The 12,023-nt window shown below is 47.9% G+C and overlaps 1 protein-coding gene across 1 annotated transcript in view; it reads right to left on the bottom strand.

Annotated features, from left to right (window-relative positions):
- Positions 1-12,023, bottom strand: part of LOC308531061 (uncharacterized protein) — a 101,348-nt gene that overhangs the window by 22,641 nt on the left and 66,684 nt on the right. The gene's annotated exons all lie outside the window — the stretch shown is intronic.

The raw sequence follows: 12,023 nt of genomic DNA, 5'->3' as shown, positions 1-12,023 counted from the left end.
CATCTGGTTGGATAGTGCTATGTATTGATGAAACAGGTAATACAGAAGGGGTAATGGATGGAGGCAAACTGTAGGAGGGAAGAAATATCAGTATGACATTTTGGACATAAAAGAGTTTGAAGTTCCTGTGTAACCTCCAGGTGGGCTGTCCATTGGGCAGTTGGATATATGGATGAGGAGTTTAGGACAAACCTCAAACATTTGTTACTCATTTGTCAGCTGAAGCCAAAAATGGAATGCTATTGCTCATAGAGTTCTTTGAGGTAAAAAAAGATGATCAAAGCCAGAAACTCAGTAATGCTAATAGTTAAAGGACAAACAGAAACATAAGTCACTAGTGGAATTGGAGGGAGGGGGTTGCTCCTTGATTTTGACTGGAATTATAAAAATGAAAGTAGTATCATGCAAGTCAAGGAAACATTCAAGAATGAGGCAATGATAACAATCAAAAAAGAAAGCAACAGAGCAAACAAAGAAATCTAATCCCCCAACCCGGGTTAAAAAGGAAAATAACAAAACAGGCAAGCAAAGAAATGTGATTCTGATCCCTGCCCTGGATGCTGCAACTCCCTACCCAGCAACTATTTTTATTTTCTGTGTAACACACCAAAGTTTCTTCATGCAACTACAAATATACATTCTTATCTCCATTTACTCAAAAAAGTAGTATATTACATCAAAGATTGTGTATCTTGCTTTCTTCACATAACAGAATACATTGCAGACTTTTAAAATCTATCTAAAATATGATACATATTTCCATTTGCTCAAATCTTCTTTTAGGTCCTTCATTAACATCTAAAAACAATCTAAATACAGGTTTTAAACAGTTCTTATTTATCCCTAGGTATTTTATCTAATTTGTTGCTTTTGTAAATAAAGTACCATCTTTTCTATAACTGACTATTTTTTGTATATATCAAAGCTATTATTTTGTATATGAATTTTTGTATTGTACTTTATTTTTTCATTTTGTTGAAAAATATGTTGCATGATAAAATGCTGGAAGAAAGTGTCTTTGTAGATAGAAGAAAACTGTTTCACTACATTTACAAAGGCCATTTGGTCTGGGGAAAACCTGGTCAAATTAGTAGTCAGATTGCCATGCCAAGACAGACTTTAACCGTTTACTCTGTGGACGAAAAAGGGGCCACACACTAACCTGACTAGCTCAGGGAAGGCCTGCATGGTGGCCTTGCAAACTCAGAGATCTAAAGTAACCACAAAGGATGGTCTGAAATTCAACTTTTTAAACTAAAAGTAGTTTATGGTGGGTAGTCATGCCCTAGGCCAGTATTACCTTAATTGAGCCTATTGTCTTTTTGTATTTATAATAATACTAGAGGCCCAGTGCACAAATTCGTGCATGGGTGGGGTCCCTCTTGGTGGCCTGCAGGGATCGGGCCAAAACCTGCAGTCCAACGCCACCTGTAGCTCCTACCTGTCGCTCCCACTCATCCAGGTCCCGCTGTGCCTGCCATGGGCTCAAGCCCAATCAGTCCGGATAGGGAGAGGCTCGTGCCACCACAGCAGCACTCACCAGCCATGAGCCCTGCATCTGGTGCCCTCCCAAGGGGAATGGCCTGCGGGATCGGGCTAAAACCGGCTCTCCTACATCCCCCTAGGGGTCCCAGATTGCAAGAAGGTACAGGCCAGACTGAAGGACCCCACCAGTGCATGATTGGGCTGGGAGGGACAGGGGGAAGACTACAGGGCGTGTCCAGCCCATCTTGCTCAGTCCCGATTGGCCAGACCCCAGCAGCAAGCTAACCTACCGGTGGGAGCAGGTGGGAGCATCTGCCCCCGGGTGCACATTATAGCGACTGGTTGACCGTCTGCACCCTGGTGGTCAGCACCTCATAGAGAGCGCAGCCTTAGCATATTATTAGCATACTAGAGGCCCAGTGCACAAAAAAAGTTCACTCGGGGGGGGGAGGGGGGGTCCCTCAGCCCGGCCTGTGCCCTCTCACAGTCTGGGACCCCTCGGGAGATAACGCCCTGCTGGCTTAGGCCTGCTCCCGGGTGGCAGAGGGCAGGCCCAATCCCTAAGTGTAGCCCCTGGTCGGGCTCAGAGCAGGGCCGATTGGGAATTTGGGGCGCTGCCCCCTGTCATGCACAGAGCAGGGAGATTGGGAGGTTGTGATGCCACCCTCAGTCATGATCAGGGTAGGGCTGATTGGGGGTTGGGGCACCATCCCGTCACACTCAAGGCAGGGTCGATGGGGAGGTTGCAGTGCCACCCTCGGTCACCCACAGAGCAGGGCCAATCAGGGGGTTGGGGCACTGCCCCCTGTCACTCACAGAACAGGGCCCATCAGGGGGGTTGGGGATCTGTACTCTGTCACGCACAGAGCAGGGCCAATCAGGGGGTTGGGGCGCTGCCCCTGTCACACACAGAGCAGGGCCCATCAGGGGGTTGGGGCACCGCCCTCTATCACCCACAGAGCAGGGCCGATCAGAGGGTTGGGGCGCCGCCACTCTCACACTCAGGGCAGGGCCAATGGGCAGGTTATGGCTCTACCCTGTCACACACAGAGCAGGGCCCATGGGGGGCAGGGGGGTTAGGGAGCTCCCCCTATCAGGCACAGAGCAGGGCTGATCAGGGGGTTGGGGCGCCTTCCCCTGTCACGAACAGAGCAGGGTGGATAGGGAGGTTGTGGCCCCACCCCCTGTCACACACAGAGCCGCAGGGCAATCAGGGGGTTTGGGCGCTGCCCCCTGTCACGCTTATCCCGGTGCCGGGAGGCCTCATGGCTCCGCTGATCCCAGTGCTGGGAGGCATATTACCCTTTTACTATATAGGGTAGAAGCCTGGTGCATGGGTGGAGCCGGCTGGTTTGCCCTGAAGGGTGTCCTGGATCAGGGTGGGGGTCCCCACTGGGGTGCCTGGCCAGCCTGGGTGAGGGGATGATGGCTGTTTGCAGCTGGTCACACACCCTTCAGGGTGAGGGTCCCCACTGGGGTGCCTGGCAGTCTGGGTGAGGGGCTGAGGGCTGTTTTCAGGCTGGGGGTGACTGAAGCTCCCAACTGCTCCTTTTTTTCTTTTTTATTCTGGGCCAGCTTTAGCTTTGAAGCTTGGCTCCAGCTCTTAGGCCTCCGCGGCTGAAAGTAGGTTTCTGGGCTTTGCTTACAATGTTGCGAATCTGCTGGCTGAAGTCTGGCGGTATTTGTTACAGAGTTTCTTAAACTGCCAGCTCAGAGGCCTGCAGCCGCAGGTGGGGAACGTTGGTTTCCTCAGTCACTGAGGCAAGCAAGCCTCATGTTAGTTTCAAGCTGCCTGGCTGCCGGCTGCCATCTTGGCTGACAGTTAATTTGCATATCTCGCTGATTAGCCGATGAAAAGGGTAGCGGTCGTACGCCAATTACCATGTTTCTCTTTTATTAGTGTAGATTACGCTTTGATTGGCTGTTCGGTTGTTCAGTCTATTTGCATATTACCCTTTTATTATGTAGGATCTCTTTAGAATGTCAAAGTAATTTTCCTTTTTTCTAGACCCCTCAAAGCACAGACATTGCTCTGGGGAGACCACAAATCTCCTCATTGTTACTGAGTTAATAGACTGTTAACTATCCTACACCCACCTAAGTAAAATAAGTATGTGTATCATTTTACTTTTTATCCAATCCCAGAGGTTTCCCCACTTTGCTTTCTCCTGCCTCCCTAATCTATCACCAATGGATTTCATGTAACCCACTTACATCTCTTTTTATTGTAATGTATAAAACAGGGTGCAAAACTGCCATTTTCAGGAGCATTATCTCAATCCATTGAGATACTGCTTCCCAACAACTATTGACAGTTTGGCTCAAAAAAACTCACAAAAAAATTCTTCACAGGTTTGAATGTTACTTATGTTAACAAATTGATCTCTCTGCACCAAAGACAGATCTCTCTGCACAGAACAACTTGCTTCCTAATTCTGAGCTGTCTGTGCAAGTGTAAATGACCAATTAAAGCTATTCCTTAGTCCAGAGCTTCTCAAAGCAGACTCACCAAAGTTATTCCAAAGAATTAAGAAAAGTCAATACTTACAGGAGAATTTAGACACCCAGTGAAAAGTTTTTCGGGAATCTTTCCTCTTAAAAGAAAATTAATGCTGATTTTGTTTCTACACCACAATGAGCGTGCTTTTATGTAAAATTGCTTTAAAAATTACTTATCGCTCAATTGCTTAGCCTTTTTCTTATCTTTCAGAAAAACGGATTCTCCAGAAAGATGCATTCTTGCAATTATTTTAGAAATGGGAAAAGTGAGGTTTAGAGGTTATTACCCCACAAAACTCACATGCCATTCATCCTCACAAACTTGGAACTACACACTGTCTCACACAGGTTGTAATTACAACCCCCTCACACCCTCTTACACCTTTGGTCACCCACCCGCGAGTCCTCCCTTTTCCTCTAGTACCCCCACCTCTCCAGATAAGCTTTGAACACTACATGTCACAGTGGCAATTCTTCCCCCTCAGGCTCCCCAGTCCCGTCGCAGACACCGCGAATGCTCCCTCACAGCCTCCCAGCCCGATATTGAGCTCAGAAACTCAGGTCCCACAGCCAGATTCGCGTTTGGCGGAGCCAAAAGCAAACTCACCAGCAAACAAAGACTGCGATGGCGAGCCGGAAAGTCTGCGCCTGCGCTTTCCTTGGGCTCCCACAGGTCTCCTGGGCTCCGCCAAGCAGGGGCTCACGATCGGATGGAAAACAGTTGACTTTTCTGACTGTGGACTACATTTCCCAGAAGGTTCAGAGGCTGGAGACTCGGAACTCAACACTGCGTTAACTGTGTTAACCTCTGGGAGAGGCGGTGGTGTGCCTGGTAAGCTCGGTTCTAGCACACCTGACTGTCCCCAAGTCGGAGCCACAGTGCGAGGCCCTGCGGGGAGCGCCAGAAGCCTGCGGGACGCAGGTCTGGGCTTTCTTTGGCCTGACTGAAGCCCGGCGCCACCTAGTTTATCGCGAGGGCTTCGCTGAACTACATTTCCCAGGGGGCACACCGCTCCTCCCTATCGGAAGGTGGAATGTTTGGGCAGAGCTGTACTGTTACCTGAGCGGGTTGGCGTTGTGGCTAACGCGATTCGGGGGAAAGGGGTGAAAAGTACAGAGGCAGGGACAGTGACTGAGTATTGTTTGTTCAGGCAGAACGGTCTGAGAGGATTAATTGTGAAATTATGTGTGAGACTGTGTGTCCCAATGATGTGTTTGTGATTTTATGTGATACTGTGTGTGCGGAGCTGAGGAACTTTGGTGCGGCTGAGTCCACGCAGTATGATTGTTAATGTTTGACGGCCTGTAACTATGTGCGGGTGTGGGTTACCTGTGGCTGTGTCCCCGTGGTGGGTGTGTGACTGTGGCTATGTGACCATGTCTTCCTCTTTGTGTAGGTATAGAGAGCTTTGTGGCTGTTCTTTGGTGACTGAGTCCCGGTGGGGATTGTGACTCAGCAGCACTGTGTTGGGAGGGGAGGGAGAGTTTTGTGACTGATGTGTTACTGTGTGTCTGATGGTGGGCGTGTGACTGTGCAGCAGTGTATGTGTGGATTTGGGAAGACTGTCCATTTGTGTTGTAGACTCTGTGTCACATAGTCATATGTGGGAATACTGGAGTTGAGTTCGAAGCCCTAGTCTCCTCTGATAGCACTCCCCTGGTCTGGGAAGGGAAAGTGGAGCATCTGGGTCTCAAGAAAGGTCTGTTGTCTCCGCTCCCCATCTTTATCCTCCCAGTGAGCTCTCCGGAGGAGGAAATAATAGTTGTGACAACTAAAAGTTATATTTAAGCCCTACAGGTGTGGCTCAGTGGTTGAGCCTCAACCTATGAACCAGAAGGCCACAATTGGATTTGAGCCAGTTTCTGGCTGGATTCCCAGTAAGGGATGCAGGAAGCAGTGGGTAAATGACTCTCTCAACACTGGTGTTTCTCTCCTCCTTTCCTCTCTGAAATCAATAAAAATGTATTTTTTAAAAAGCAGATGTAACAAAAAATAAAAATAAGTCATATTTAAGGTGCTTTGGAATTTTCTATTTGTTTCCAAAATACTTTATTTTTTCAGCATATGATTTTCTTTCTTTATTGGCAAACTAGAGGCCTGGTGCACGAAATTCATGCACTGGTTGGGGCGGGGGGGTCCCTCAGCCAAGCCTGCCCCCTCTCACAGTCTGGGAGCCCTCAGGGAATGTCCTACTGATGACTTAGGCCCGCTCCCTGCTCCCATACTGGTCTCCTTCCCTAAGATTCATCAGTCTGTTCCATGCTTTCATGCTTCTGATTCCATTTTATTCACCAGATTATTTTGTTCATTAGATTTCTTGTTTATTTTGATTTTTAGATTCAAATGTAAGCTATTTGTTGCCATTTTATTGTTCATATTTTTTTAAAATCTCTTCTTATTCTTCCTCTTCCTCTTCTTAAAGAATACCCTTCAATATTTCATGTAATATTGGTTTGGTAGTGGTGAACTCCTTTAGCTTTTTCTTGTTTGTGAAGCTCATTACTTAACTCTCAGTACTAAATGAGAGCTTTGCTGGATAGGATAATCTTGGTTGTAGATCCTAAATATTCATCACTTTGAATATTTCTTGCCACTCCCTTCTGGCAGGCAAAGTTTCTGTTGAGAAATCAGCTGACAGTCATATGGATGATCCCTTATTTATTTTTTTAAAAAATATATTTCACTGAATTTTTACAGAGAGGAAAGGAGAGGGACAGAGAGTTAGAAACATCGATGAGAGAGAAACATTGATCAGCTGCCTCCTGCACGCTCCCCACTGGGGATGTGCCCACAGCCAAGGTACATGCCCTTGACCGGAATCGAACCTGGGACCCTTGAGTCCACAGGTCGACACTCTATCCACCGAGCCAAACCGGCTAGGGCTGACCCCTTATTGATAACTGCTTTTCTCTTGCTGCTTTTAAGATTTTCTCTTTGTCTTTAATCCTTAGCATTTTAATTATGATGTGTCTTGGTGTGGGCCTCTTTAGGTTCCTATTGTTTTGGACTCCGTGCTTCCTGAACTTGTCAGTCTATTTCTTTCACCAGGTAGGGGAAGTTCTCTGTCATTATTTCTTCAAATAGGTTTCCAATATCTTGCTCTCTTTTCTCCTTCTGGCATCCCCATGGTGTCAATGTTGGTACATCTGAAGTTGTCCCAGAGGCTCCTTACACTATCTTCATTTTTTTGGATTCTTTTTTCTTTTTGCTCTCTGATTGGGTATTTTTTGCTTCCTCATATTCCAATTGTTGATTTGATTCTTGGAATCCTCTACTCTACTGTTGAATCCCTATAAATTATTATTTATTTCAGTTAGTGTATACTTCATTTCTGACTGATCCTTTATGTCTTTGACATTCTCACTAAGATCCCTGAAAGTCTCATTCAGATCCTTGAGTTAGTTAATAATGATGGTTTTGAACTCTGTATCCAGTAGTTTGCTTGCTTCCATTTCTTTCATTTGTAACATATGTCTTTGTCTCCACATTTTGGTTGCTCCCCCATGTTTGTTTTTATGTATTAGATAGAGCTACTATAGAATTGGTAGAGTGGCCTTGTGTAGTAAGTGTCCTATAGGGCCCAGTTGTTCAGCCTTGTGTAGAGTGCTCTTGTGTAGTAAGTGTCCTATAGGGCCCAGTTGTTCAGCCTCCCCAGTCTCCTGGGCACTCTGTGTGCCCCTGTGTGGGCTTTGTGCACAGTCTTGTAGTTGAGCCTTGATTGCTATTGGCATCACTGAGAGGAATTGACCTTCGGCCCAACTGGCCATGAGGACCAGCTGCAACTACAGTAGGAGAGTTGCTGTACAGGAGATACCCCTATGGAGCAGGACTTGCTTCGGTGGGACTTTGGTGCTGACTGAGTCTGCCTCTTGAGTGTGTCATTTGTGGATGTGTGGAGTTGTAATCTGCTATGGTCTGAAATTGTCCAATGGATGCACTGGCTCTGGGGCCTCCAGGGAGGTGCAAAGTCAGCCACTGCCTGGGGGCACCTAGCAGGAGCTACAAAGAAATTGCAGATGGCTGCTATTTGCTATTTTTATTGGGCTTGGAAGTGCCCAGGTGAGGCCCAGCTGTGAAGCAAGGCAGGCTGGTGCAAGTGCTGAGTCTTGGGCCTTTGATTGATAGGTTTGGGGCATGCTATCACCAGCTGAAGTTTGTTTGAGAGATTTTAGCAAAGTGTTAAGCCTGAGCCAAGACAGGCCATTCATATGGGAAAGCTGCTGCAAATAGGTTGGGTGGGGCTGCAAATTGGATGGGATGGGGTTTCAAGGAATCACCAGGGCAGAGCGAACAGTGTGAGTCACACTGATGGAAATTCAAATACGCCTGTAAGTCAGCCTGCAACAGGGGAGGTCCCAGCACAGGAAAAATGACCCTTGCAAGCACCTCTGAGAGAAAGCTGCCCCCAAGTTCCTGCCCCAATGACAGATAATCTAGTTCATTCCATATGTGTCTGGGTCCCCCAAAGCTTCCCAATGTTGGGATTCTGAGTTTGTGCACTGGCACTTTAAATGGAATACCTGGGTCTTCAGCAGCCTCTGTGTCCTTCAGCCACAATCCCCACTGGTTTTTACAGCCTGTAGTTGCAGGGACTTCTCTTCCCAGCTCTGGAACCCTGGGCTGGGGGTCTGGTGTGGGGCTGGGGCCCCTTGCTCCTCATAGTCAGTCTCCGCAGAGATGATCTCTCTCCCAAATTAAAAAAAAAAAAAGGCACAGGTAGATATTGGACCAGCCTGTTCTTCAACTCTGCCCCTCCTACCTCAATGTGCTTTCTTCTTTACTTCTCTAGTTGTAGGACTAGCTTTCAGGCGGTTCTGAATGATGGTGGTTCTATATTTTAGTTGTAATTTTGATGTGATTGTGGGAGGCAGAGATTACAGGCATTTACCTATGCCACCATCTTGGTTCTCTCTCTCAAAATCGTTTTACTATTAAATAATTTCCACCAGAACAAATCTTGCCACACCACAGTCTCCCCATTTGTGTGTCCATGGAATGCATTTTTTGTGATCCCGTGGAAGAACACAAATTCCATAGGCAACAATAATAGACATTTTAATAGGTGTGAGGTGGTATTTCATTGTAGGTTTGATTTGCATATCCCTAATAGCTAGTGAAGTTGCACATCTTCATATACCAGTATCTGTTGGTCATTTGTATGTCTTTTTGGGAGAAGTGTCTGTTCAGGTCCTCTGCCCATTTTTTTGAAACAGAATAAAGTAAAAAAAAAATTTTTAAAGTTTATATATATTTAAAAGTTATATATATAAAATTTTAAAAGTTATATATATTTTAAAATTTATATATATATATATATATATATATATATATATATATATATATATATATATATATCAGAGAAGAGGGAAGAGTGAGAGAGAGATAGAAACATCAATGATGAGAGAGAATCACTACTGGACGACTTCTGCACAGCACCTACCAGAGACTAAGCCCGCAACCCAGGCATGTACCATTGACCGAAAATCAAATTTTTAATAGTATGCATGGGAATTTGCATAAGCATGAAAATTACAAAGACAGTAAGGCAACTGTTAGGGTTGCTGAAGGAGGAACACACGAGGCCAAAGTGGTAAGGGATTATAAATTTACTAGTGGTCCAGTGCATGAAATTCGTGTGGGGGTGTGGGGGGGGAGTCCCTCAGTCCAGCCTGCACCACCTCCAATCTGGGACCCCTTGGGGGATGCCTGACTACCGGTTTAGGCCCAATCCCACAGGATTGCCCCCAACTGCTGCCCCCCTGCTGGCCTATACCCTCTCAAAATCCGGGACCACTGTCTCCTAACCACTCACCTGCCTGCCTGCCTAATGGCCCCTAAACACTCTGCTTGCCGGCCTGCTCACCCCCAACTGCCCCCCACCAGCCTGCTTGCCCCCAACTGCCCCCCCACCAGCCTGCTTGCCCCCAACTGCCACCCCTGCCAGCCTACTCACCCCTACTGCCCCCGCTGTTGGCCTGTTCACCCACTACTGCACCCTCTGCCGGCCTGCTCGCCCCCAACTGACCCTCCTTCTGACCTGCTTGCCCCCAACTGCACCTCCTGCCTAATAACCCCCAACTGCCCTGCCCTCCTGGCCTGATCACCCCTAACCGCCTCTGCCTTGGCCCCGCCACCATGGCTTTGTCCAGAAGGTTTCCCAGTCTCATTAGCATATTACCCTTTTATTACTATAGAGGCCTGGTGCATGGGAGGGGGCCAGCTGATCTGCTCCCTAAGGGGGTCCCAGATCAGAGTGTGGGTCCCCGGTGGGGGGCGTGGCCGGCCTGGGCGAGGGGCTGAGGGCCATTTCCAGGCTGGCCATGCCATCATCAGGGTGAGGGTCCCCACTGGGGGGCGTAGCCGGCCTGGGCTAGGGGTTGAGGGCCGTTTGGGGGCAGTTTGCAGGCTGACCAAGCCCCAGGTTTTTCATGAAGGACATCTGGAAGGTCTCCCGGTCTGGGCTCGCCATTGATCCCCGCCCACATGAAGGCCCTGCCCACCATGCTGGGGCTCTGGGAACAATGTCAGAGCAGAGGCAGGTGTTTCCCACCCAGCCTGCACTCTGCCATTAATCCCCACCCACAGGGAGGCCCTGCCCACCAGGCCTGGGCTCTGTGATCAATGCAGAGCAGAGGCAGGTGTTTCCCACCCGGCCTGGGCTCCGCTATTAATCCCCGCCCACAGGGAGGCCCTACTTGCCCTGCCCACCCTGACAGGGCTCTGTGATCAATACTGCACAGAGGGAGGCCCTGCCCACCCGGCTGGGGCTCTGCAATGGGCCCTCCCAGCCTTGGCAGCTTGCCTCAGCCCTCCCAGCCATGGCTTTGTCTGGAAAGCGGTCCGGAAGGTCATCTGTAAGGTCTCCCAGTCTAATTAGCATATTACCCTTTTATTAGTATAGATGAGGCCATCTGGAAAACCATATGGGCTGAGACCCAAAATGGTGCCAGCACCCGGGAATGGGGCATTGGGGATTTTAAAGTAGGTGGCTTTTTCTGGGTGGAGAATTCTCTGGGTGGGTCCGGAGGGGAATGATAATGGCATTAGCAAGTGGAATGTGGTCTAAAGGTCAGTTACCCAGGGAGGGGATATTGAATCAATTATTTGATCAGACCTAATATTCCAGCTTTTTGTTTTATGGAATAGAGATGAAGGTCATATCTTCTGTAGTTACTGCCTGCGGAGGGGGGATGTCAACATCATAGGGAGATGGACTTTGATAGGAATCGCTGGAGCACTGTATAGATTTCTCATGGTTGGAGCGATGGGGCACAGCAGCATAATTTCCCCAAGAGGCTGGTTGATGAAGGCTTGAAAGTGGTCCTGTTGAGTGACTTGGGAGGTAAAAGCTGGTCCTGAGGTTCAGTGACTTAGGAACAATGGGACAAAGTGGGAATCTAGTAAACACACTTGGAGCTTCCAGTCTAATGCTAAGGTGATTAAGTTTTCCTCCTGAAGCAGGTGTTCTCCATCTGTATCGCTTAGGCAGGAAAGGAGAAAGAGTCAAAGGTTATTTCTGAATCTTTTGCTTTTTCTTTTCTTTATTGATTAAGGTATTACATATGTGTCCTTATCGCCCCATTGCCCCCCGCCCCCTCTGCTCGTGCCCTCACCCCCCTAGTGTCTGTGTCCATTGGTTAGGCTTATATGCATGCATACAATTCCTTTGTTTGATCTCTCACCCTTCCCCCCATCCTCCCCTGCTCTCCCTCTAAGGTTCGATGGTCTGATTGATGCTTCTCTGTCTCTGGATCTGTTTCTGTTCATCCGTTTATGTTGTTCATGATATTCCACAAATAAGTGAGATTATGTGATATTTATCTTTCTCTGACTGACATTTCGCTTAGCACAGTGGTCAGCAAACCGCGGCTCGTGAGCCACATTCGGCTCTTTGGCCCCTTGAGTGTGGCTCTTTCACAAAATAACACGTGCGGGCGCACACATACAGTGCGATTGAAACTTCGTGGCAATGCGCAGAAGTTGGTTTTCAGCCTGGCGAGTCTATTTTGAAGAAGTGGCGTTAGAAGAAGTGGGGGGT

This window comes from Myotis nattereri (assembly GCF_964212035.1).
Source record: "Myotis nattereri genome assembly, chromosome: 15".
NCBI classification, from domain to species: Eukaryota; Metazoa; Chordata; class Mammalia; order Chiroptera; family Vespertilionidae; genus Myotis; species Myotis nattereri.
Note: the sequence above shows the minus strand (reverse complement) of the source record. Positions and strands in the feature narration are given on the sequence as shown.